The sequence below is a fragment of the Ambystoma mexicanum genome, chromosome 11 (genome assembly GCF_040938575.1).
Source record: "Ambystoma mexicanum isolate Mex_15411 chromosome 11, UKY_AmexF1_1, whole genome shotgun sequence".
Taxonomy (NCBI): domain Eukaryota; kingdom Metazoa; phylum Chordata; class Amphibia; order Caudata; family Ambystomatidae; genus Ambystoma; species Ambystoma mexicanum.
The window spans coordinates 1,064,100,908-1,064,126,873 of NC_090934.1; the positions used below are offsets into that span (position 1 = coordinate 1,064,100,908).

General features: G+C 46.8%; 1 protein-coding gene across 4 annotated transcripts in view; it reads right to left on the reverse strand.

Annotated features, from left to right (window-relative positions):
- FANCI (FA complementation group I) overlaps positions 1-25,966 on the reverse strand; it is a 1,757,660-nt gene that overhangs the window by 351,361 nt on the left and 1,380,333 nt on the right. The gene's annotated exons all lie outside the window — the stretch shown is intronic.

Consider the following 25,966-nt stretch of genomic DNA (forward strand, 5'->3'; position numbering starts at 1 on the left):
ATCAGATGTGTGCAGATCTGCAAAGGAGTCTCTCATCACTTCTACAGGGCGCCCAGAACAACTCTTGATCCCGGCTCGATCGTCCCATCCTCACCGTTCTCCGCCTTACTCAATGACAACGTTATGCGATGGAACAAGTGGGGTAGGGTGCCTGTTCGGGCGCCATCTTGAAAGGGGCCCCTAGGGTTCCCTAACGTCTATGGAAACAAGGCGAGTCACCACACACGATAGATACGCCAGACACAAGGTTGTATTCCCAAAGCTAGGGTTTATTGCAAAGCAAAATTCTCAGTTGGCCAACTCGGTCTCACGCCCCGCGACGTGTATCTCTAGACCTCGAGGGACGCAAGAGAGTGAATTACGTACATCAGTTACATATATACAAAATGCATATCAAACAATCAGCTATGACATGTTTAACACCCCCTTTATTGGGTTTCTTTGAACTTGGAGTGATGATGGACATTTTCGACAACTATGACACCTTCAAACGTCTATTCTAGTAACAATTTGCAAGTGCAGAAGCATTTTTTAGTTGTTGAACAGAACACAGCGCTTCTGTTCTTGGAAGCGAGCTACATACGGGGGGGAGAGTTGCATTCCAGACCTTGCTATCTATGAGGTGCTATTTGTGTCCTGGGAGCCGACACGCTCTAACGGGGCTCAGCAAAGGGGGCCGTAAGAAAAGCATAATTCAAGCCTTTAGCTGCATTATTCTAACATATTCTACCATATAACGAGACTGGCTGGCATCTACGAAATGATTAAATGCCCTGCAGCTCTGCTTCAAGGCTACATTCAGTAGGGAGCCGGGCATTCTTCCTAGCGCTGCCTACGTTGTGTTTCAACAAACTCTTGTTATCCTCGCGGCCCTGCGGCCTTGTCCTTTTACGTGCAGACAACAATGTTTTACAGTCGAGCAGTGTAAGCGGAAAATGTACTGCGAAGCAAAAAGAACAGAAAGCAATGAGCAATGGTTAGGAAACAAAAAGGCGATTCTTGTTACATCAAAATGGCCGTTCATTGACAAACTCGAAAACCTATATTCTGTCATATCGTGCATGAGACGGTTGGCCCACGGCCACCAAAATACGTTTGCGGTCGCACAGTAGAGGAATCCATTTTTCTAGACAGTGGGATAGGACTGAAGGTATCCAGTGTTGCACACTAGTGAAGGCATTTCAAGGAGTGTGAACTGCAAAACTTGGAATTACTTTGGGCAAGGCGAACGTTTTTCCTCTTTGTGCTTTCCTGCATTGCGAGCCGTCACGGGGCTCTTGCAGGACTCTGAACGCTGCCTAAGGAGGCGGGGCTAGCAGCAGACACGTGATTCATCACGTGACTATTTGCCACAATAAAAAACCGAGTGATACGCCTGAGCGGCGAGTGTGAACTGCAAAACTTGGAATTACTTTGGGCAAGGCGAACGTTTTTCCTCTTTGTGCTTTCCTGCATTGCGAGCCGTCACGGGGCTCTTGCAGGACTCTGCACGCTGCCTAAGGAGGCGGGGCTAGCGGCAGACACGTGATTGATCACGTGACTATTCGCCACAATAAAGAACCGAGTGATACACCCTTGCGGCGTTAAGCCCGACAGGGGTAAAGGGCGCCAGCTGTTGTGCGGCTGTTTGGCGCTGGTGGTGCTACATTCAGTTGGGAAGTGCGGCTAAGTGCAGTCTCCGGCAGTCTGCGGCAGGGAGGCACGAAGGCAGCAAGGTAATTTTGAGATTCTTTATTCTGAAAGACTTGCATACCAACCTGGTACCTCTGAAATTCCAGTAAATTATTGACTAACTGCTTACAATGGTCGACTCCCTGGTCACAAAGCCTTCCCCACATAGGACAGGGGCGGGTTGCTACCCCGAGGTAGCCATTACATGTAGTACTGCCTCGTTTGAAAATATTTTACAAATAAATGTGGAAACGGCTGAGGAGGTGGTGAAAGGATCAAGTTCAGGGGAAGGCTCCCATACACAGCTCCACTTACAGCCCCAACAGCCTTTTCAGATCCCGGATATATCGGTGCCACCCAAAGAAATTGAAAATCGTGGGCTTTTAAATAGCACGGTGGCCACCGACGATATGGGTCAGAGCATGGAACCACAAACAGGACCGTCCCCCAAGGATACAGTGCGGGAGGTTTCCCCCAATTTGACTCCCTTAAATTCTACTCTCCCCTCTCCAAAGGACTTGGGCGCAACTTATGACGATGAGACGGGTTCTCTAAGGCCAACCCCATCTCCTGATGTGAACCCCTTTGTCTTCGGTTCTTTAAATGGGAACAAAAGAGATCAGCCCCCTGCAAAAAAACTGGATAACAGCTGGAAACCATTCGGGATATCCTTACTGAACACCGATTTCCACACAAACTACTCAAGTATGAACCAGCAAAACAGGGTGACTACTCGAGAATGTCTTCCGGATCCCTTTACGCCACGGCCTAGACCCCAACAAATGAACACTTCAGGGTCTTATACATTCATCCCTGAGCGTAAGGGGTCATCATCAAATAAATGGGGGGGGCCTCTTGCCTCAGTTAATAAAACTCTACCTCAGGGACCCTTACAAAGATTCCACAAAGGAGTATTCCCTTAGCAAGCACCGTTTCCAAGAAAACGGCAAAGACAACCCTCTCCCACAGACGAGGATCTCTTGTCCGTCTTGGAATCTACCCAAGGAGATGCCCCTTCTAAAAAGGATCCCCAAATCGATCCTGGAATGATTACAGCTTTTGCTCTTGTAATGGCCCCCTTTATGAAACTTAGAGTCGCAAAATGATCAGCTTCGGGACCACACGACAACAATTGCAATGCTGTTTTCTAAAATGATTTTTATAGAAGGCTTCGTCTCTGCAATTCAGTCGAAACTCGAAAAAAATGACGAACACACGACAGAAATTTTGAAAAGTATCATCGAGCCAATCATAAAAGAAAAAGAAATAAGAAGATCGGAAAGGTCAAGTCTTCGGTTAGGGAGTGCAGGTGGCCTAGAGAGTGGTCCGTCATCCCTGGAGCTGACTCAAAACCAGCAGGTGGTTTTGCCTACAAAGAGTACTCTTGAGGAATTTTCAACTACTAAATATAAGGACAGTTCTACCAACACGGACCCTTCTGTGTGGGCAATTAGCCCAGCAATGAAGGAGGGTAGGCGAGCACCGAAAGAAGGATGTTCAGCGTCTTCCATTGCAACACTTTGCCCCAGGTTACACGGGATCAGCTCGAGGCCCCAGTGCCAACTAACAACATCAAATTGTTTGACTTATTTAGGAAACCAAAATCAGGTTTATCCCCATTGAAGGAAGGTTTACTTAAAGGGGACAAAAAATATGGGAAAATGGTTATATTAACGGAAAAACCTATAGGACAGAGACCTTTGCCTATTAGGAAACCCATAATGAGATCCAAAATCGCCACTGGTCTATCCCTTCCAAGGAACATGGCACTTCCTTGCAAACCGCCAATTCATGAGAGACCATTAAAAAAAACAGTAATTGCTTCTGCTGCCCGCCCAAAAGTGAGTCCTGATGAGTCCCCCTCGCCCACTAGACATCATGTTGACAAATGAAAACATGGACATTTCCCTCATGGACTTATCTGTTTATTCAGACATAAACACTTCATGGGAGGGGAAGTCGGGATCGAACACTTCTGGAACAGAAAGTGGTACCGAGGACGAAGACCCAGAAATATATAGCAAGATAAAAGATGTCGACTCTAAAGGGGAGACGAAGGCTCAGATGGCTAAAGACAGGGTGGTGCGGCTAGTGTCCTTCAAAAAGCCCTCAAAAAAGCCCTTCGACAAAAAACTTAAGTGGAAAACCAGAGTGCACTCCGGTAGAGAAGAATCGGCTAGCCCCACAGAAAAAGAAAGGGCAGACATACGTCCATCCAATGCCTTGGTTTACACAACACTGGAAGACAGAAGGAACTTTCTTGTCCAGAGATCCCTGGAAACTACCAGTAGTAAAGGAGTCAGCCCTGACGCGACAAAGGAAATTAAAAGAACAGTGACAAGGGCAGAAACGACTGAGAGTAAGCCGGTATGTGGGCCTAACAAACAGAACGCTCACAAAGGACCGGGGGCAAAAAAACACTAAGGGACACTACAGAGTACTACTGGAAAGAACTCTACGTTACGAAGACAACTTAATTATGAATCGGGCAAACGTTATGAGGCTCTTACAATCCCTGGATCATCCTGAGAAATTAAAATCAAGGGATTTAGACTGGATCTAATTCCACAATGAACAGCGACACGACAGTGTGATTCTCTACACAGGTGATCAAAACACTAAAAACTCACTCTTAGAGCTGGGTCCAAAACTTAACTTATGTGGATTCGTGCTTAGGGAGTTGGAGGAGGAAAATAGATCCGACCGTGTAGTTCCAAAGGACCCGAAACATCTACTACGTAACCACCCAATTACCACTACCAAACCCAATAAGGAACATCTGATGAAAGTAGGAAATAGTGGTAGAGGGACCCGAGAGGTTGACAGTAGAGGAGACCAAGTGCATATTCAATCAGAAAAAGCAGGACTAAACTTGGGGAACAGTCAAGATGACTGGAGTTGGCTGGCAGGGGCTCTATCTGCTAAGTCATAACGCCAACACCTATCTACGAGTGCCCACTCCAAATCCATATCAAAAGGGATAAAGATCATGAGTTGGAACACAAGGGGTTATTTGCATTTACTTGGCAATTCAGCAACACTCCTGTCCTCCTATGATCTTTTTTGCTTGCAAGAAACCTGGTTGTGTGACCTACCTCTTCTGGACAGGTTCGAGCTATATTTAAACCCCGCAATAAAGGGCACGAAAGGTAGACCGAGTTCGGGTTTACTGTTGGGGGTAAAGCGCACTAGTGGCATAAAAGTGCTCTCTTCTCTAAACAGAAACCCTTGGATCCAACTCACTAGGATTTCATCCATGTCTGAACCCGCTTTACTTATTCCGGATTGGCAGTTGCTCATATGCAACGTATACTGGGGCCCGACAGCCCGAGATGAGGACAAATTCATGGAAGTTCTATTGGAAGCCATAGACGACGCTAGGATTGAATGCTCGTCACTCGAAATTCTGCTATGTGGTGACTTTAACATGGAATGTTACGACAAGAAGCAGAGGAAAATAGAGCTCCTGCCTCTGAACGCCTCAAAAAATATAACGAGAGGAGTGGCCATGGAGAAGGAACTAATAGCCAGGAACATACATATGGTAAACGGGAACTTGGCGGGCGACAAACCGGCCACCCCTACATGGAAACGGGCTACCCAAACAAGCACATTGGACTACATTTTTGCATCAGTAAACCTCTTTGGCAAATTAACATCGTTGGAAGTGATCCCCACGATCCAGAGTGACCATAATATTCTGGAACTCAAATCTGAGGCCTGGGATAAGTTCTCGTCTGCACCAGGTAAACATCTACCAAACCAGTTTCTTGAGTTAACTTCTGGGGGCAATAGACTATGTATGGGAAGAAAAGAGACGGCCCTGGCGCTGGATTCCTTAATCAAGGACCAAGGTCCCAATTTGATAGAATATGCTGAAGCGCTGAAGATCTTTCGCCCAAAAGTAGTTTCCAAGGAAATCCATCAATGCAAGCGCACTATTATGACTATTAAGTAGTGACAAAAAAAAAATTGGTAAGGAAAGCCAGGAGGTTATACGTTAAAACCAGTGCACCAGCTGACCTAGTCCTGTATAATAAAGCTAGAAACAACTACAGGAACTTGCTTAAGCAACATAAACGTCAAATAATGCAACAAGACAGTGAGAAGATGCTTCATCTACTATCTACCAAAAACATCACTGGTATTTGGAAATTGATTAATGAAATAAACATCCCTTCCGACTCAAAAATGGTGAACCCCATAGCCTCAGAAGTTTGGGAAACTCACTTTCGGAACCTTTATTCTATGGGGAAAATCTGTGGTCCTGCCTCATTCTTACCATCGAATGAGTCTTGGGACTTCAAATTTGGAAAACAAGATATCCTAGACCTCATTAAACACTCCAATTCTTCAAGGGCTGCAGGACCAGATGGACTTACTAACGGCATCCTTAAAAGGGACCCGGAAAAATGGGCTTCATTTATGTTGGTTTTGTTCAACGACATAACAAGACTAAAAAAGTTACCTAAAACTTGGACGACGTCCATAATTGTGCCGATTTTTAAGAAGGGAGACAGGTCCGTGCCCACGAACTACAGACCGATCGCCCTTTTGGATGTCGTTGGCAAAATATTTGCAGCATTAATTCTGAAACATCTGAATGATTGGAGTCGATTGGCAGAACATTTGGACCCTTGGCAATCAGGCTTTCGAAAGGGCATTGGAACATCCCTAAATGTGCTAATCATAAATATAATCAAATGTATGGTTAAGGACAAGAAATGCAAGAAAATCTACATCGCGTCAATAGACTTGGAACAGGCGTTCGATTCTGTTGACCGCGGGATGCTGTGGCAAAAACTGAGGAAATGGGGTTGTCCGATCAACCTGAGAGAACCTCTGGAAGCACTGCACACTGGGACAACCCTCAAAGTGAGGTTGGACAGACAGGGCACCTTTCAAAAAATGTGGAGGCCTTGAATGGTCTGAAACAGGGCTGTCGGTTGGCTCCTGCTGTTTTTTGTCTTTTTATATCCGATATGCAGGAATCTTTCGAAGCAGTGAGGTGTTTCCCCCCAAAAATCGCGGAGACCACCGTGGGAAGGCTGTTGTTTGCGGACGATCTCCTGTTGCTAGACCAGACGGCTGTCGGATTACAGCGGCAACTAAAGGCACTCGAGTTATACATACAAGGAAACGGCCTCCGTATAAACCCTGAAAAAATCAAAGATCTTGAGGCTAGGACCTATCATCGGCATGAAAAATCTAAGGTGGTTCCTATCCGGGGAAGAGGTACCAGTGGTCTCGACCATGGTATACCTTGGAGTAACCTTAAACAGCATCCAAGATGGTCCGGGTATCGTCAGGCTTAGAAGTAAAGTTACAAACTTAGCTTCACAAGCATTGTAAATTAAGCGACGATACTGTTTCTTCTCCCTTCGTCCTCTGATAGATTTCTACAAACTGAAAGTGGTGCCAATTCTCACTTACGCGGCTGAGGCGAATTTCTTCATCAATTCAGAGGTTTGGAAACTGTTGGGAGGGCCTATTCTGGAAAAGAGTATTAGGCTTACCGACATCAATTCCAATGGAAAGTGTGCGTAAAGAACTGGGCCTATCATCCCTTTACATATCCACGGTCTGGAAATCCTTGACACTCCTTGGCAAATGCCTGCACCCACAGGAAAGAAGCGGATTTGTGGCAATTAATGAAGCAATCAAAAGAAAACTGATTCCGGTTCTAACCAAGTGGCAATTAATCTGCTCAGAAATTCTGAATACCATAGCATTAAAACTAGACAATCTTATGTTAAATCCTCTTATGGTAAAGAGGAAACTCTTGGATTGGGATTAGACAGCCACCCTGGACAGGCTTAGTGTTTTGTCATCAATAACCCAAGGTATGGACGAGCACTACTGCAGAGGTACCGTTCACCCGTATTTGGATACATTTCCCTCAAATACGGAAAGGCATCGGTTTCTAAAATTCAGACTAACCTTTTCCACACAAGAGAAGTCCTAGGGAGAAGAAACAAAAAAGAGGAAAAACCCAGTTTGCTGTGTCGAGGTTGTGGGCAAGAGGCTGAAACCTTACAGCATCTAGTGATGAACTGCGTTACCTTATCTAAGCACAGAGAGAAATGGTTGGGGTCGCACCTTTCAAATTTAAGTACTTTAACCTTGCAGGATAGGTGGTTAATCCTGAGAAGGGGAGAAAAAGTATCTATGACTTTGGCTTTGTTGAATTTCGTGAGAGAAATTTCTTCAATTCTGGACATTTAGTTATTCTTCCTTAGCTATACTGTTTCTCCCCTATATATAATTGATGCAATTTTGTTTTTTTTTTATTCTCTTTCCTTACCTTCACTATGCATTTAAAGTTTCCTTTGGTAACTAATTGATGCAATAAAAATAAAAAAAATAAAAAAATGTCAAGTTATTCCTATCCAGGACACATAGTGACTTTGTAGTGATAACTGTAAAGGCCATATACCTATCTAATATAATGGAAACAAGTACCTTTATAACCTTAAATGCTTCTAGATCAGAAACATTGAGAAAGATGTGTGCTGAGAGGGGTTTACCTGCTCAAGGTACACAATTGGAAATGATTCAGAAAATCATGCCATGGCAAGAGTTGCAACTCAGTGCCATAGCCTCTGATGAGAGTCCAGAAGGAGGTGGAGCAGTTTACACTGGCAGAACTGACAGTTCTGTCGCTGGCATCATCAGTTGTGCCCATGATGACAGGGAAGATGCTATGTTTAGTGTTTCCCCTGCAAGCTCTGATGCTGAGGCCATGTTGGAATTCAAGAAGCAAGAACTGCTGTTTAAGCAGAAGGAGCTTGAATTTCACATGATTAAGCTTAATATAGAGCAGGCAGAAAAACAAAAAGACAGGGATCACCAGTTGGAACTGGCCAAGCTTAAAGTTTCACCAGGATCCAGGGGATTTGGACATGGGTCTGGGTCCTCCTCTCATCCTAGATTTCCGAAAGATCTGCTCAGAGTGTATGATGAGAAAAATGACATTATGGACTGGTTGAATGAATATGAGTATGCATGTGAAGTTCAAGAGGTTGTCAATGCTGATAAGATTGCATGGTTGCTCAGCAGACTACCCCATTCTGGCTGCAGTGCTATTATGGAAATGTCAAAAGCTGAAAGACTAGATTTTGCAATGTTGAAGCAAACTCTCATTTTAAAGTTTGGGAAGAGTCCTGCCCAATACTTGAAAAAGATTAGAGAGTACAGAAAGAAAGAAGGAAATACTTGGGTGTCATATGTGACAGATTCTTTAAAAAACTTGACTGGCTGGGTTGAAGGCTATAAGGTCTCCACCTTTGAGGGTATGATATGTCTTGTCATGCTTGAACATATGTTTGCATCTTGTTCCCCTGAGCTTAAGCAGCACTTGGCAGATTCAAATGAGTTAGATCCTAAGAATCTGGCCATTGTAGCAGATTTGTGGGTGTCACATAGTGTGTCCCATAAGGACAATACTCATCCGGGTAAGCAGGAGTAGGGGAAAAAGCCCAAAGATAAGGAGGGTGGGGGGGATCTTTTAAAACTTCCTCCCAGAAGGGCCACAAAAAGAAAAATAAAGGTAAGTCACAAGGGAACACACATGGCAGCAGAGGTATCCTCCAAAACAGAAATTTGGTTACAATAAGCCTCCCTATGTCCACAGACCCAGTGGATCTTGTGTGGCGTGTGGAGCAAGTGACCATGTGAAGGGGGACCACAGATATAAGGTCAAAATGTTGGGTTCCACTCTGCTAATCTGGCCTTCTCCTATGAGGAAGAAGAGATTACAGGGCCACCCTTCTCCTCAGATTCCTTCCCCAGTGGGATAGATTCTGAGGTTGTTTTACTTTCCCAGAGTTCCAGCAGCTTATTGCTAGGATTCCTGACAATATCAAGCACTACTTTAAGGACAGTGTGCTGATTAATGGAGTAGATACTCCTGCTCTTAGGGATAGTGTCTGCAGTCATACTGTAGTGGATTTTACCTTGGTAGACCCGAGGAAGTTGCCAGAGCTCCTCTGATGCCCACTAAGTTGGCTTATGGCCCACTTCTCCAGTTCCCAGTGATACCTGTAAATGCTACTTTAAAAATGGTACAGTAGTCAGGATTCCAGTGAGAATTCAGAGAGAGGTCGCAGGAAAGGTCTTGCTGGGAAATGATCTCAGAGCCTTAGGGCTTGTAGGAGATACAGCAGAAAGACACTGCACAAGGTCTTGAACAAGGGCAGCACTGGCCAAGACCAGTGCAGTGCCCATGCCAAAGGGGAAACCTAAGGCTAAAGGAGTCAAGAAAGACAAAGGAGGGAAAGAAAACATTCCCCCTAACTCACCTACCACTGTGGTGGAGGTAGTTGGTCAAAAACCTGGACCTGACGAGGTAGAGGTGTTACCTTAAGTATTTGATCCAAATGACCAATCTGAACTAAAAGACTTGTTAGTAGAAGGTGGTCCTGAGAGGGAAGAAATCAGTAAGGGTCAACATGCCCATCTCTGGAAGGCCTAAGGAGACAGGCCTGCTCCCAGCTTGAGGGTGAACCTCCTGGGAAGCATAGGATTTATTGGGAAGGTGGGCTCCTCTACAGTGAGCCTACAGAGTCTACAGAAGGAGACCATAGGAGGTTGGTGGTTCCCCTCGCTGCAAGACCCTTCCACCTGCAGCTGGCGCATGAAGTGCCCATTGCTGGTGTGTGGGAGTGAGGGGTCGTTTGGGCCCCCCTCACACATTCAGCACGAAATAACCCATTTGCTCACGCATCAGTGAGGGACGCCTCCATTGCCCCTTTGCTAACATTAGCATAAGTGGGGCTATTGCGGGATACACACGGCTTCCATTTTGTGTGCCCTCGACTCCATCTTTGGACTAGGCCTCACTTCAATAGTAAGAAAAGGCTTCTCTCCCCTCTACAGCGCCACGCACAGCACGCTCAAAGCCCCCACCTTTTCTCCCCAGTCTGAAAGCTCCACAATTCCCTTTCTCACGGATGTGCCAGGGATAAGTGAAACAAATAATATAATGTATCATCTCACTCTTCCTCTGTGGTCACTGTCCTGTGTGTGAACCGGCTCGAACCATGCTTTGTAGCTCATCCATCTCCACAAAACCTGCTCTTGCCCTCTTACCCCCACTGTTGGAAAATTACCGCCAATGTAGCCCTGTGCCCTCCTAAGGTATTCTCTTGATGTACCAGAAGTGTGACCCTGCTGTGCAGCCCACCCCAAAGTGCCCCCACAAAACCCAGACCTCTATCACAGTATATTGCATCCTAAAACGAACATGTCACTGTACTTCCCCCTCGCTTTGATGTGCAAAGACTTACCCCGTCACCCACTTTATCTTGCAGCACCTTACCCTTAAGCCTTCTACCCCATAAAAGTCTCAATGAAGGATAATATAACCACGTGTATACGATTTATATGTTTTTTTAGATTTACTCAAAGGTATAGCAATGATTGGTGTTTATTATATGTGTAATGGTAGTTTCTCATGCGAGCTTATTTAGTGTCAACTCTATCTCACCGTGACCTAACCCTCACCCCTCCTGGACACAGGCAGATGGACCTTGTGACGCACACCCTCTCGCCAACTGGGTAACCAATCCATAAGAAGTAGCGCCTACACCGGCATACGTGCCTCCACCTTCCAGCCAATCCTGCCTTGTTGTAGCACCCTATGTTAATTGCGTCATCTATGACAATGTTTTCCTTTATAATTCTTTGTAACTGTAATGTTTGCCAGAGCGCTCTCGAGGCAGCAGAGTTCTCTGGATGCCAACTTTATATAAAGTTACTAAATCTTACAACCCGTTCTCCTAGTCTCATTTCCCACTTGGGGTGTGTTGTATTTTTATAATTTGCATGTGTAAATCGGGGAGTAAACATTTATATTTGGTGACCCCGACGTGATCGAGAACGTGCGCCGAGAGAGGCCACCGTGCCGTGCGGCGAGGACCGGGACGGCCCCAGCAAAACCATTCCCTCCGCGGTTCACCAGGGTGCGCACAAAACAAAAGGTTCCAAGGGTCCCCGTCATCTTTGCAAATACCCAACTAACTGCTCGCAGAGGCGGGTCACGGCTTGGTTGGGACACGGACCCGACTGCGGATAGACCGTGAACGGAGGCTCTCGGACTACCCTGCTGAACACGTGAGCACTGGTTGTGAGATTGTCAGAGGAGAGGAAAGAATTAAGTAATAATGGTATAAAAGATAAGGGTGACGAAATAGTGGGAAACGTGAGAATTGGAAGTTGGGGTTAGGGCCTGTGTGAGTGAAACTGTGAGGCTTTTTCTTATCGATCCTTTATATGCCCATTAGGTTGTTGTTGAAAAAGAGTGGAATACGGGATCCTAGCTCCGAAGGGGGGCAGAAGGCGGCGCCGTGGAGGATTGTCTCGACCAGTGCAGGGAATAAGTGGAAATAAAGAGAAAAAAGAAGGATTCTCATATATTTAGTAGGCTCGGAGTAGTAATTTAGAACATTCTTTGTCTGTGTGTGCAGAATTCTTCAAAGAGCTAGCCTAAGGGGGCTCAGAGGTGGGGAGTGAATGAGAAGATAAGAATAAGGGGTGAAAGACTAGAACAAATAAAGGGGCAATCTAAATGAGGAGGTAGTACATGTTGCATGTTACACGTTAAATGTAGTTGACGTAATTTGTGTTGGTATGTCGACAAAGCATTTATGTGTCCATGGTGTCTATGAAATAAGTATTGATAAAAAGTGTTTTTGTGGGTTTCCTTTTTTGGTTCCTGGAAAATGTGTAAGTAAAAAAAATAAAAAATAAAATAAAGGGGTCTTGACATTCAGAAAATGGTGAAGATCAAAACAAGACGTCATGGGAGGGAGCACACCACTAGCGCATATTTGTCAGCACCTCCCTTTGTATAGTGAAAAAATACAGAAATATCACGAGCAGTGGCTAACAGAAATAAAAGGAGAAGGCTCACCCCCAATATGGCCAGAAGGAGGGTCCTTTGAGAAAAGATTGTTAGATCTTGTAGCAACTCATTTGTTAGCAAAATATAGGGGAAAGCAATTACAAAATAGACGGGAAGTATTAGACTTATGAAGGATGTTCGAATAGGCAGTCCCTAGTAGTGAGGTAAGTAAAGAAACATCCCTAGAAAGACCAGCAGCCTCGTAGGGGGAGAGGGAACCACAGGGGATGAGCGTACAATAGAAACAGGGGAGAATGACCTCACTAATCTTTACCCGTTACTAACCAGGCCTGCTGTGGGATACAGTGAGCCCCTATATGTGCCCGCACCAAGCACCCGGGCAGCAGCCGTTGCCACAGCACTGCCACCGTATGAAACCAGAGGACTATACGGACCAACTAGTGCCCCTCCAGTGGATCTAGCGCGGTTAACTGGAGATTTCGATAGGCAGTTCGCTTACGCCCAGATGGAAATAACACCATTAAGGTCCTTGTGTGATAGGGGCCAGATGTTGCCCGGGGGGAGGAGAGGTACGACTGCTCGGAGGGAGTGAAATAACACCTCCGACCAGAGTAGCAGGGGGGGTCTACGCCTTCCCCGCCGCCATCAGGGATTATACCAAAAGGGCAGGAACAGGAGTGGCAGTCAGGAGAGCTCCTCTTCCATTTAAACAGCAAACCTGTAAGGATAATACGACCAAAATCACCAGACGATCAGGAAGGAGAGGACAGGAAGAGGGCCATTCAGATAGGGAGATAGGGAGATAGATGAGGTATGGAGCGATCTAGATGAATACGAAGATGGGGCAGCAGCGCCGGGGTCTCCGCTGCCATTTCAAATGGACCCAGAAGATGGGGGAGGGCTCCCAAGATGGTAAGGGAGGTTGAGGCAAAGAGTAGGAAACAGGTTGGTCAGCATAAAAAAAAAAAGGGAATGTTAAGTAAAAAAGCAGGCAAGGCAAAATTGCATATGCCCGATACATAAGGGAGCAGGGAGACCACATTACATACCATGTGCCCAGATTGACAAAATGTCACGATCCATTCCCCTAACCCCCTCAGGTATAACAGCCCCCCGGGCAGCAGTGGGGCTAAAGCCCTTCACACTGGCCCTAAGGGCCTTAAAACTCCATCAGAAACATATATGGAGTCAGTCGACTCCTTATCAGGAATAAAGCAATACCAGTTTTGGACCTTAATCCAACATGGAGGCCTACTACACAGCTCAGTTCTTTAGAACCAAGCCATGCGGTCTAGTGTTTTGGGTGTGGCTGGGCCTGGAACTACTTTCCCTGGGCTATTTAAACCACACCCAAACAGCAGAACACGCTTCGAGTTATTCTGCACTCCTGCAGAGTAACGCTCACCGTGTCCAGCTCTTGCTCATCTACTTCTCCGGCGGCCCGATCCTGAAGCCCTAGATCCGGATTCCATTAATAACCTGGAAGAACAAGAACAGCATAGCAAGCAAGAACACTTACCTGTGAAGTAACCGGCCTTGAATCCATCCTGCGCTTCACTTACCTCACCCATCTCCGGAGTTCACCGCAACCTGCAAAGATAAAGAAACATGGACAGCATTAATAACAATTCTTACCTGGGCAAGCAGCGAGTCCTGGCAGCACCCTGTGCTTCTCTTAACTCGCCCATCTCCGGGTTTCACCGTAACCTGCAAGGGAGAAGGAACAAGGTCAACATTAACAAAGCACTTACCTGGGCAAGCAGCGCTTCGATCGCTCATCACTCCGGAACATCACTGCAACCTGTACAAAGAGAAGAGAACACAGGTTAGCAATTAACACCAATAAACAACGCAGCGCTCCGCGCATCAATAACTCACCGTGGTCTTCGCCATTGTTAGGGAGAATTCTCTGTTTAGGCTGAATTTCCTAACCTAGTGAGTCCCCCAGCAGCTTTGCTGGATTTTTGGGGTTTATTTTTTTCTCCTGCCAAGAGTGAGACTCTTTTATCCTCATTCTTGGACATGATTTGAGTGTATTCCTTTGACTCTAGATGTGTTTAATGGGCTATGGGGTCTTTTACTCCATAGGGCTTCATGTGTTTTTGTGGTGTGCTACACAGCACCCTCAGTGCAGTAACACAGGGGTGTCATAGTGACAACCCAGTATAGACTCCATACCCTGGGACTGACTACTGTCTCCCAGGGCATGTAAAGTCACCATTGACTTTACTAGTCTTGAATTCTGAACAGAACCAGTACAAACCATCATATTGTGGACGTACTGGCCGGGGCAATTCAATTGCCTCGGGGTCTGTTAGTCGAGGGGGCACGTCTCCGTCCCCCCTGATCGAGTTTTGGCTGGTGGCAGTGGATACTACTTTTTATATTCAACCGCAAATATTTCTCTATGGGATTTTCCCATTGTTCGAGGCCCTTTGTTCCACTTTTTGGCGGGCTTCTCCACAGAAGCCCTCCAAAGTGGTGCCCCTCTGTCTGGGGTACTTAGGAGGGGTGGAGGGGGATTTAGGCACCCTGGACTGAGTTGCCTAGGCAACTCAAGTCGCACTCCGTCCTGATTGGCCCAAGTGGTGAGCCGGCCGGCTCACCACTTAGCATGTTTGAGTGACAGCTAGGCTGAGTGAATGGGGGTTTTCTGCATAAAAGCAGGGCTTTGGGGACTGGAACTTCAGAAGTCGCCACAGGACCTAAGAATCCGACGAGGGAGAAGCTGAGCCGACCTGCTACGACGACACTACCGGTGGAGCCCTGCTGAACCGTCTCACCACTTTTCCCAACAACAGAGATCTCCCATCGGAGAGTCTTCTTCCTTTGACTGGTGGGGATAACCAGTTTCACCGTCTTTTCGCCTTCCCGACGCATCTCATGGCCGCCTTGCCTGTGCCAAGCACCCCGGCAACCAGAATACCACGTTTTACCACGACCGTGAAATAAAGGGTAATACCTTTAACCGGAAAACTCCGCGGCTGGTTTCTTCCCTGGCAGTGCAACGACCTTCATCTTTCCTCCAAGCCGAGATCTTCTCTTCCCCTGGACGACGCCGAGACTTGCACCCGCTGCCAGGAACAACTGCCACCGCTGGAAGATCCTTCCCACTTAAGGTACCGTGTTCCGCCTGGCTTCCCTTGCCACCGACTGTATGGGGTAGATTTAGCCCCCGGCTTTCGAACCTGGGTTAGCCTGGGACACCCTGGCTAAACTTTTCGGAGCCTCTGTAAACTCTTTTCGAACTCTCTGCAAGACTTTCAAAGCCTAGTGTAACTGTGTGATCTTGGGCGCATTTGTGCTCTGCTCTCTCTAAGAGCGGGCCCAGCCTATGGACCTTGGCCCACAAGTGACTTTTGCTCGTCTGTCTTGCTAAAAGTGTTCCTAAATATTAGAGTGGTGTACCTTCACCTATTCTGCCCTTTTCCCTCCCTTTTTCATGAACTTATTGGAGTGCCATCATAGTTAAGCGCCCACCTCTGTCTGGAAATAAGTGGTGTTAACTAAGACTTGTCTGATAAGGAATAAGGGTTGTATATATCATAATAGTAACTGTGTTTAGAGTGTTTTACAATAAGAGTGCTGGAGTGTTTCAAACAGTGTGTTTTTAAATAAAGAATTATATACTTTGATACCAAAGCTCTGGTCAGTGTTTGCTTGTGCTATTGTGTCTGAGTGCCTATTGTGTATACTTTGCATACTGCCTAACTCTTCTTGAGGGAAGTCTGACTGCTCAGCCACAGCTACCAGGTAAATCTGGGTGGTACAGACTGCTACCAAGTGGGTTTACTGCTAACACCTGTAGTCCTAAATCTTTTGCAGTGTTCCCAAAGGGAACTGCACAGGTTTCTGCCTAACACTGGTGTACAGCGGTGGGATTTGTATTGAGTATACATTTTAGTGTGCTTTAGGATACCTTAGTGACACTAACCACAAAGCTAAGCACTGAAAAAGTAATCTTTCTAACATGTTAACTATGGAAAGTTATAGTCAAGAGTCCCTTGCTACAAAAACTGCTGATTGTTTAAGAGTTCTCTGTAAGCATACGAATCTCCTGACTAGAGGCAAGAAAGTGGAGCCAATAGAAAGGTTGTTAGCTAACCAAAGCCTGGATGATGGTTCAGAGGAACCTACCACTCCAGCAACTGTAGATAACAGTATTGAGATTGAAACTGAACAAAATGTTGATGATCTTGAGGAAGAGTCAGAAGAGGAGGGTGAGGCTACTGTGACTGTGCCCCCTAGGCCTCTGTCTGCTCTACCTGCTGTACCTACTGGACCTTTACCAGGTCCCACATTTAGTCCTCAATACTTTGAACTGGAGAGAATGAAACTAGAATTGGAGTATAAGAAACTTAATGCTCAAACTGAAAAAGAACTAAGGCTAAGGGAAATGGAGCTCAAGCATGAGCTAAAAATGAAGAAATTGTCTGTTGAAAATGCTTTTCTCTCTGGCTCCTCTAGAAGTTCCACTCCTAAAAGACCCCGGATGCCTAAAGAATTGGTTGGTATATATGAGCCTAAGTTGGATGTGTTGGATTGGTTGTCTCTGTTTGAATATAATAATGGGCTCCAGGACATCACAGGAAATGACTTACTCACCTGGTTGTTCTCTAGGCTTCCCCCTGTTGCAACTGATGTGGTAATGGAGTTGGGGGAGGAGGATAGGAAAGAGTATGAATGTGTGAAACTAGCTCTGATAGCTAGATTTGGGAAGACCCCATCCCAGTATCTTAAGAGGTTTAGAACCCTCAAAAAGCACAATGGTATCCCCTGGGCTACCTGGGTGAGTGAAGATTTGAAAAACTTGGGATGGATTAAGGGTTACAAGGTGAACACTTATGAAGGTATGAAAAATATTTTTATGTTGGAGTCAATTTATGATGCCTGCTCTCCTGAGCTCAGACAGCACTTGGCTGATTCAAAGGAATTAGATTCCAGAAAGCTAGCTAAGGCTGCTGACTTGTGGGCTGCCAACAGGGCCACTCACAAGGATTCTGAAGTAACTCAGAAGAAGGATGAGGTGAAACAGCCTAAAAAAGACTCCAAAGAGAATTCTAATACTGCAGATTCCAAAGAGGGCCCCACACAAAACCATAAGGGTAATCCACAAGGGAAAACAACTCAGGCTAGTGTACCTTCTGGTGCAAAACCAGAAGGAGGTCAGAACAAGCCTCCATTCCAGCGAGCCTTTGGCTCATGCTATGTTTTTGTAAGGCCACTGACCATGTGAAAGGAGATCCCAGATGCAAAGGTAAACTTCCAGGGATCCAGCTTGCCTCCTTAGCCTTCGCTCCAGAAGAGGAAGTACATATGGCAAGTGGAAACTTTCTATTACTGGCTGATGAACCCACTGGAGTCTCAGCTAGTGTTTCTTTAGTCTCTCTGGGGTTGTGGGAACAACAGAATTTAGATGTCTATAACTCTATCCCAGATAATACTAAAGAGTATTATAAAGACAGTGTCCAGGTGAATGGCCAGGAGACTCCTGCCATTAGGGACACTGGGGCCAGCATAACTGTGGTGGATGAATCATTTTTCAAGGCAGAGGATGTTGCTAAGGCACCCAAATGCCTCACCAAGTTAGCTGAAGGGCCTGTGCAGATGTGTCCCCAGTTACCAGTTCTCATCCAGTGTAATGATATGGCTCTAAAGATACATGTCAGTATACAATGTGAAGTACCAGGAAAGGTTCTGTTGGGTAATGACCTGAAAGCTCTTGGAGTTGTGTCACATACCCCCAGACCTCCTAGTAAAAGGTTACAGGAGCTCACAAAACCTGCAAGAGAGAAAACCCTGCGAGGGTTATCTCAGGAGATGATGACAGAGATCACTCCTCTCCCACTGGAGCAACTTACTGCAGTAACTGCCAGATCAGGAGCAAAGGGGCAACCCAAGACTCCTAGAAAAAAGCCAGCAGCAAGCACTCCAGTGCTTCCAACAAGGACGTCACCTCGGTTGTCCACAGTTACACCTGTAACTCCACCTCCAGCTGAGGCTGAGAGGGAGGTACAACCCTGTGTGGTTGAACTAGACTCTGAAGAAGAGCTAGTAGGAGGCCAAGAACTTACTGGAGATCTGGACCCTGAGGACCATCCTGAGCTGCAGTCTTTACTGGCAGAAGGTGGGCCCAGCAGGGCAGCTTTTCGTAAGGGACAAAGAGAATGTCCAACTCTGGAGGGTCTCCGCCACCAGGCAGCTTCTCAGGCTGATGGGCAAGAGCCTGGGAAGTATAGGTTACACTGGGAAGATGGCCTCTTCTACAGTGAACGAACTGAGTCTGAACCTGGAGACTACAAGCGCCTTGTAGTACCTCAAGAAAACAGACAACAGTTCTTGCACTTAGCCCACGAGATTCCTTTGGCTAGTCACTTGAGTTTCAAGAAGACCAAGGAAAGGCTCTCACTCTACTTCTATTGGCCAAAAATGGGGACTGAAGTAGATAAGTTTTGCAAGAGCTGCCATACCTGTCAAACTTCTGGTAAGGTTGGCTCCAAGAATGTGGCACCTTTAATGCCTCTCCCAGTTGTGGGAGTCCCATTTGAGAGGGTAGGGATTTACATTGTTGGTCCCCTTGATCCCCCAACCTCCTCAGGCAACAGGTTTATCCTTGTTGTAGTAGACCATGCTACTAAGTACCCTGAGGCAATTCCTATGAGGACTGTTAGAGCTCCGGCTGTGGCTAAGGCCCTCCTTGGTATTTTTACCAGGGTTGGGTTTCCTAAGGAAGTAATATCTGACAGGGAGTCAAACTTTATGTCCCACTACATGAAAGCCATGTGGAAAACCTGTGGAGTTACTTACAACTTCTCAACCGCATACCACCCCCAGACAAATGGATTGGTAGAAAGGTTTAACAGAACCATGAAGAGCATGATAGGTGCTTTAGAGGAACCCCTGAAAAAAAAGTGGGACCTTCTACTGCCATGCCTTCTCTTTGCTTATAGAGAAGTCCCTCAGGAGGGAGTAGGTTATTCTCCCTTTGAACTTCTCTATGGCCATCCAGTCAGAGGTCCGTTGGCCCTGATTAAGGAGGGATTGGAAGGTGATCCTCCCCTCAAGCCAGTCAGAGTGACTGACTATGTGATAGGTCTCCGGAGGAGAATGTCACACATGATGGCAGAAGCTAGTGATGACCTGAAAGCTGGACAAGCATTGGCATGATCAAAAGGCTAACATGGTTGAGTTCACTCAAGACCAGCTAGTTCTCGTTATGCTCCCAACAAGGCAGAGGGCCTTGCAAGACAAATGGATGGGACCCTTCAAAGTTGTGAGAAAACTTGGGGAGGTCAACTATCTGGTGGATCTGGCAGACCCAGGGAAGCTCCTAGAGTCTTCCACACCAACCGACTGAAAGCGTACATCTCCAGACCTGAAGTAGGAGCCTTGCTTCTAGCTTCAGAAGCAGAGGAAGAAGAGAGTGAATCTCTCCCTGATCTCCTCCGAGGTGTACCTTTAGATGAGAAAATTGAAGGAGTCAATCTCTCTTCAGATCTGACACCTGAGCAACAAGAGGAGTGCAAATCCATGTTAAATCAGTTTGCCTCCCTGTTCTCACTTTCACCAGGCTTGACCCCTTGGGGACAGCATGAGATTCCCACTGGTGACTGTCTGCCAGTCAAAAGCAGAGGATACAGAATGTCAGAAAATGTAAGAACCCACATCAAAGGGGAGGTCAAGAAGATGCTTGATCTCGGGGTAATAGAGCCCTCTACTAGTCCATGGTCTAGCCCAGTTGTGTTAGTACCAAAGGCAGGATCCAAAGACTTGAGATTCTGTGTGGACTATAGAGCTCTTAATGCAGTCACTAAGACTGATGCCCACCCTTTGCCAAGGACAGATGAGTTGGTGGATAAACCTGGTGCAGCCAAGTACCTCAGCACATTTGACCTTACGTCAGGCTATTGGCAAATAGCCTTGACAGACCATGCCAAGTAGAAAACTGCATTTTCAACCCCAGTTGGCTTGTACCAGTTGATGGTCATGCCTTTTGGATTACAAAATGCACCTGCTACATTCCAAAGGATGGTGAATCAAGTTCTAGCTGGGATGGAGGACTTCTGCATGGCATACTTGGATGACATTGCAGTCTTCAGCCACTTCTGGGAGGAACATGTGAACCACCTAGGGCATGTTTTGCACGCTCTTGAGCAGGCCAATTTGACAATCAAGGCAAGTAAATGCCAGATTGGTCAAAGTAAAGTGGTCTACCTTGGGCATGAGGTAGGAGGTGGAGAAATAAGGCCTTTGCTCAGCAAAATTGAAGCTGTGCAAAATTGGACAACACCTACTACTCAAACCCAGGTGAGAGCCTTCCTAGGCCTCACTGGGTATTACAGGAATTTCATTGAGAACTATGGGACCATAGCTTCTCCACTGAATGTAATCTCCTCTCCAAAATTCCCTAAAATGGTCAAATGAAAGAGGAGTGCAATCAGGCCTTTGAACTGAAGAAAGCTCTTTGCCAAGCTCCAGTACTGAGAGCTCCTGACCACCACCAAACTTTCATTGTACAAACTGATGCTTCCAATGTAGGTATAGGTGCAGTTCTAAGCCAACTGGATGAGAAGGGTAGGGAGCACCCCATTTGCTTCATCAGCCGTAAACTGAAGGATCCTGAGACAAGGTGGGCAACAATCGAAAGAGAATGCTTTGCTATTGTGTGGGCACTGAAGAAGTTTAGGCCATACTTGTATGGTTCTACTTTTGTCATTCAGACTGACCACCAACCCTTGAGATGGGTAATGCAAATGAAGGGAGAAAATCCAAAACTATTGAGATGGTCAATCTGCCTACAAGGGTTTGATTTCACCATTGAGCACAGGTCAGGGTGTCACCATCAAAATGCTGATAGACTCTCTAGGATGTATGTCATCGACTAGAGGTATGAGGTTCATCCAGGAGTGGATTAAATCCTCCTGTCCCTTAGTCTGGGGGCCGGGGGGGCGAGTGTTAGGGAGAATTCTCTGTTTAGGCTGAATTTCCTAACCTAGTGAGTCCCCCAGCAGCTTTGCTGGATTTTTGGGGTTTATTTTTTTCTCCTGCCAAGAGTGAGACTATTTTACCCTCACTCTTGGACATGATTTGAGTGTATTCCTTGGACTCTAGATGTGTTTAATGGGCTATGGGGTCTTTTACTCCATAGGGCTTCATGTGTTTTTGTGATGTGTGTTACACAGCACCCTCAGTGCAGTAACACAGGGGTGTCATAGTGACCCCCCAGTATAGACTCCATACCCTGGGACTGACTACTGTCTCCCAGGGCATGTAAAGTCACCATTGACTTTACTAGTCTTGAATTCTGAACAGAACCAGTACAAACCATCATATTGTGGACGTACTGGCTGGGGCAATTCGATTGCCCCGGGGTCTGTTAGTCGAGGGGGCACGTCTCCGTCCCCCCGGATCGAGTTTTGGCTGGTGGCAGTGGATACTACTTTTTATATTCAACCGCGAATATTTCTCTATGAGATTTTCCCATTGTTCGAGGCTACTATCTTTATTTATTTAATTACGATAGCCTCGAACATACCGCTGGTTTATTTAATTATTATTAATTCTCCGGTTGGTATTTTTTTGCCAAAATTCGGTTCTAAAAAGTCGTTTGTGTTCTCTTCTCTGACTCCAACCCAAGTCGAGCCCTTTGTTCCACTTTTTGGCAGGCTTCTCCACAGAAGCCCTCCAAAGTGGTGCCACTCTGTCTGGGGTACTTAGGAGGGGTGGAGGGGGATTTAGGCACCCTGGACTGAGTTGCCTAGGCAACTCAAGTCGCACTCTGTCCTGATTGGCCCAAGTGGTGAGCCGGCCGGCTCACCACTTAGCATGTTTGAGTGACAGCTAGGCTGAGTGAATGGGGGTTTTCTGCATAAAAGCAGGGCTTTGGGGACTGGAACTTCAGAAGTCGCCACAGGACCTAAGAATCCGACGAGGGAGAAGCTGAGCCGACCTGCTACGACGACACCACCGGTGGAGCCCTGCTGAACCGTCTCACCACTTTTCCCAACGACAGAGAGCACATAACCAAGCAGAGAGGGGTCCGGGATAGCGCTTAGACCTCCATCGAGTATCGTGTGGCGCCCCCGTGGATACCAGGTGAGCGTAACAGAACTCGAAGCCTCAATTAAAACATCCACCTTGGCATCATGGAAACATCAGAGATTGACCAACTAGCCCAGTTACTGGGAGAATTACTGGCCGAGGTGCACTCCGCCCAGCAAGAAATCAACACCCTTAGGAGGGTGTTGATTGTCACCCAGGACCGCACTGATGAATTAGCCAGACTATTGCTCCAAACACAGGCTGGCAAGGCTCCGTTGCCAGGAAGTATTCTGTCGGTTCCAGCCACATCTGTCAATCCAGTGCAGGTGGTCCTCCCTGGGGCAGTCCCAACGGAACGTTTTACGGGGGACCCAAGAAAATATGTAGTATTCATGAACCAGTGCCGCCTCCATTTTCTTTGTAGACCCGGAGCCTTTCCTAACTATCAGTCGCAGGTTGCCTTAATTCGGTCATATCTGAGTGACAGTGCCGCGGATTGGTCCATACCGTTAGTTAGCCAGGATGACCCACTCCTGCGGGATTTCAGGGGGTTTCAACAGGAGATGGAGAAGCTGTTCGCCCGACATACCCAGGGCCAAGCTCTGGATAACTAATGTCTGTCCCTCCGCCAAGGCAGCCAAGATTTGTTACCACATATTGCCACTTTTAATAGACTTGTCGTTGAAACTGGGTGGCCTGAGGGGAAACAACCAACGTTATTCCATTGAGGATTACGGGGGGAATTGAAAGACGTCCTAGGTCAGGTGGTAAACCCGCCAAAAGACTGTGCAGAGTTCATCAACCTAGTGGTGCAGCTAGACCACAGGCTGCAAGATCGAAGGACAAATCGAGCCAGAACAGAGAATCGGACTGTGTATGTACTCTCAAAGGAGAACAGTCCACGTTCATCAGAAAACACTTCGGAACCCATGCAAATTGGGGGGGGGGGTACGGAGCCCATTAACCAAGGCCGAAAGAGACAAAATGAGACAACAGCAATAATGCCTGTACTGCGGGAAATCAGGTCACTTCCTCAGAGAATGTCCCGTAAAAAACCCTAGGAGAACAGTTGGAGCTACAGAGAAAGAAGGAGGAGAACAAGTGTCTTAAAACTTCGAGGCCCGGCAAGCGAAGAGGTCTGTTTGTTGAGCGAAGGAAAAGAGCCACAGACTTCACACCTTGCCATGCCTGTGATTTTGATCAGTCACCAACAAACATCTCAGATGCATGCTGTGGAGGCATACATAGACAGCAGAGCCGTTGGTAACTAAATAGACCAAGGTCTGGCAACAAGGATGGGGCTTCCTCTCTGTCAGAAAACGACAACTGAGAAGGTCACCACTGTGGACGGCACGGAGATAGCTTCTGGTCCTGTAACTCAACGCATAGCAGAATTGACCCTTCTGTGCCAAGACGGGCATCGGGAAGCCATTGCCTTCGACCTCATCAAGGCCCCTCAGTTCCGGGTGATTCTAGGGATGCCGTGGTTGGTGGCTCACAATTTTAACATCGCTGGCGAGCCAAGAAATTAGCTTTCTCCAACGAGTGTGCTCATGCCTGCTACCAAGTGGAAATGCCATTGTCTGACTCAGAGACACCTGTCCAAGATAAAGAGGCGTTGGTACTAGGTGTAACAAGTACACTACCAGGTGAATACCACAATTTCCAAGACGTTTTCCAAAAAGAACAGGCTAATGCATTACCCCCTCACAGGCTATGACTGTCAGATCGACCTCGTACCTGGTGCACAAATCCCATGTAGTCGAATTTATGCACTCACCGAACCTGAAAAACTCCACTTGTAATCATATCTGGACCAATACCTGGCAAACTGTTTCATCCGCCCATTCAAATCCCCGGCAGCCTCGCCCCTATTCTTCGTACCCAAGAAGGAGGGGGACTTGAGAATGTGCATCGACTACCGTGCACTAAACCAGGTAACAGTTAAAAACCGTTATCCCCTACCCCTTATCCCAGAACTGCTGGACCAAGTCAAGGATGCCCAAATTTACACCAAATTGGACCTCAGGGGGGCATACCACCTCGTGCGTGGAAAGAAAGGAGACGATTGGAAGACGGTCTTTCGTACTAAGTATGGGCTGTACGAATATAAGGTGATGCCCTTTGGGCTTTGCAACGCTCCCGCCGCATTCCAGTACTTCATGAACGATGTACTACGGGAATTGAACGACGTATGTGCCCTAGTTTACATCGACGACATCTTGGTGTACTCCTCTTCTAAACAGGACCGTGTCCGGCACGTTCGCTCCGTCCTTGACAGCACCAGCTATACGCCAAACTTGAAAAATGTTCCTTCCATGTCACCGAAGTCGAGTTCCTTAGTTTTGTCCTCACTCCCAGAGGCGTCCGGATGGATATGCACAAAGTAGACGCCATCCTTAGCTGACCATCACCGTCTTCAGTCAAAGGCGTCGAAAGTATGCTCGACTTTGCGAACTTTTATCGCCGATTCATCCTGGGTTTCTCCCAGATTGTACACCCGATTACTTCTTCATTACGAAAACACAACAAACTGTTCCAATGGACAGAAGAGGCGGAGAAGGCCTTCCAGGAACTCAAGAAAAGATTTCCCTCAGCCCCGGTGCTACGACACCGCCGCCCAGATCTCCCATATGTAGTGGAAACAGATGCCTCCAGCATGGCAATGGGGGCTGTTCTTTCCCAAAGGGATCCCGAAACAGGCCAGTTACATCCCGTGGCCTTTTGGTCACGAAAATTTACTACACATGAACTTAACTATGCAATAACAGACAAGGAACTCCTAGCGATCAAGGCAGCCTTTAAGGCTTGGCGGCATTACCTCCTGGGCGCCAGGCATACCATCACAGTAATCACCGACCATCGCAACCTACAATACCTCAATACGGTAAAGGCTCAATCATCCAGTCAACTCCGATGGGCTTTATTCTTCGCAGAATATGATTACATAATCAGGTACCGACCTGGAGTCCAGAACGGAAAAGCTGACGCCCTATCCCGCATGCGTATTGATGAGAACGCATATTCAACCTCAGACCCGGTGGCCATTATTCCAGGTGACAAACTACTAGGACTTACAACGTTATCTCTGGACAAACTCCAAAAGGAAATTCGGCTCCTCATGAACACAGAGGCTCTACAAGACTGGACCACTCAAGGTGAACATTAGACAACAAAAAACCAACTCCCGTGTTGGGCAGAAACTGTTATGACTTGATGGTCGTGAAGATTATGGGGCCTCTTTCCACAAGTTCCACTCAGAAAGATACAAATAACTTCCTGAGCGATCCTTGAGGCCACAGGTTTTTTGAGTGGCGAAGAACGCCAGGAACCAGGAACACTGGTGACCCCTCGACCGCTGTAAAGCAAGCAAGGGGTCAGTACAATGGC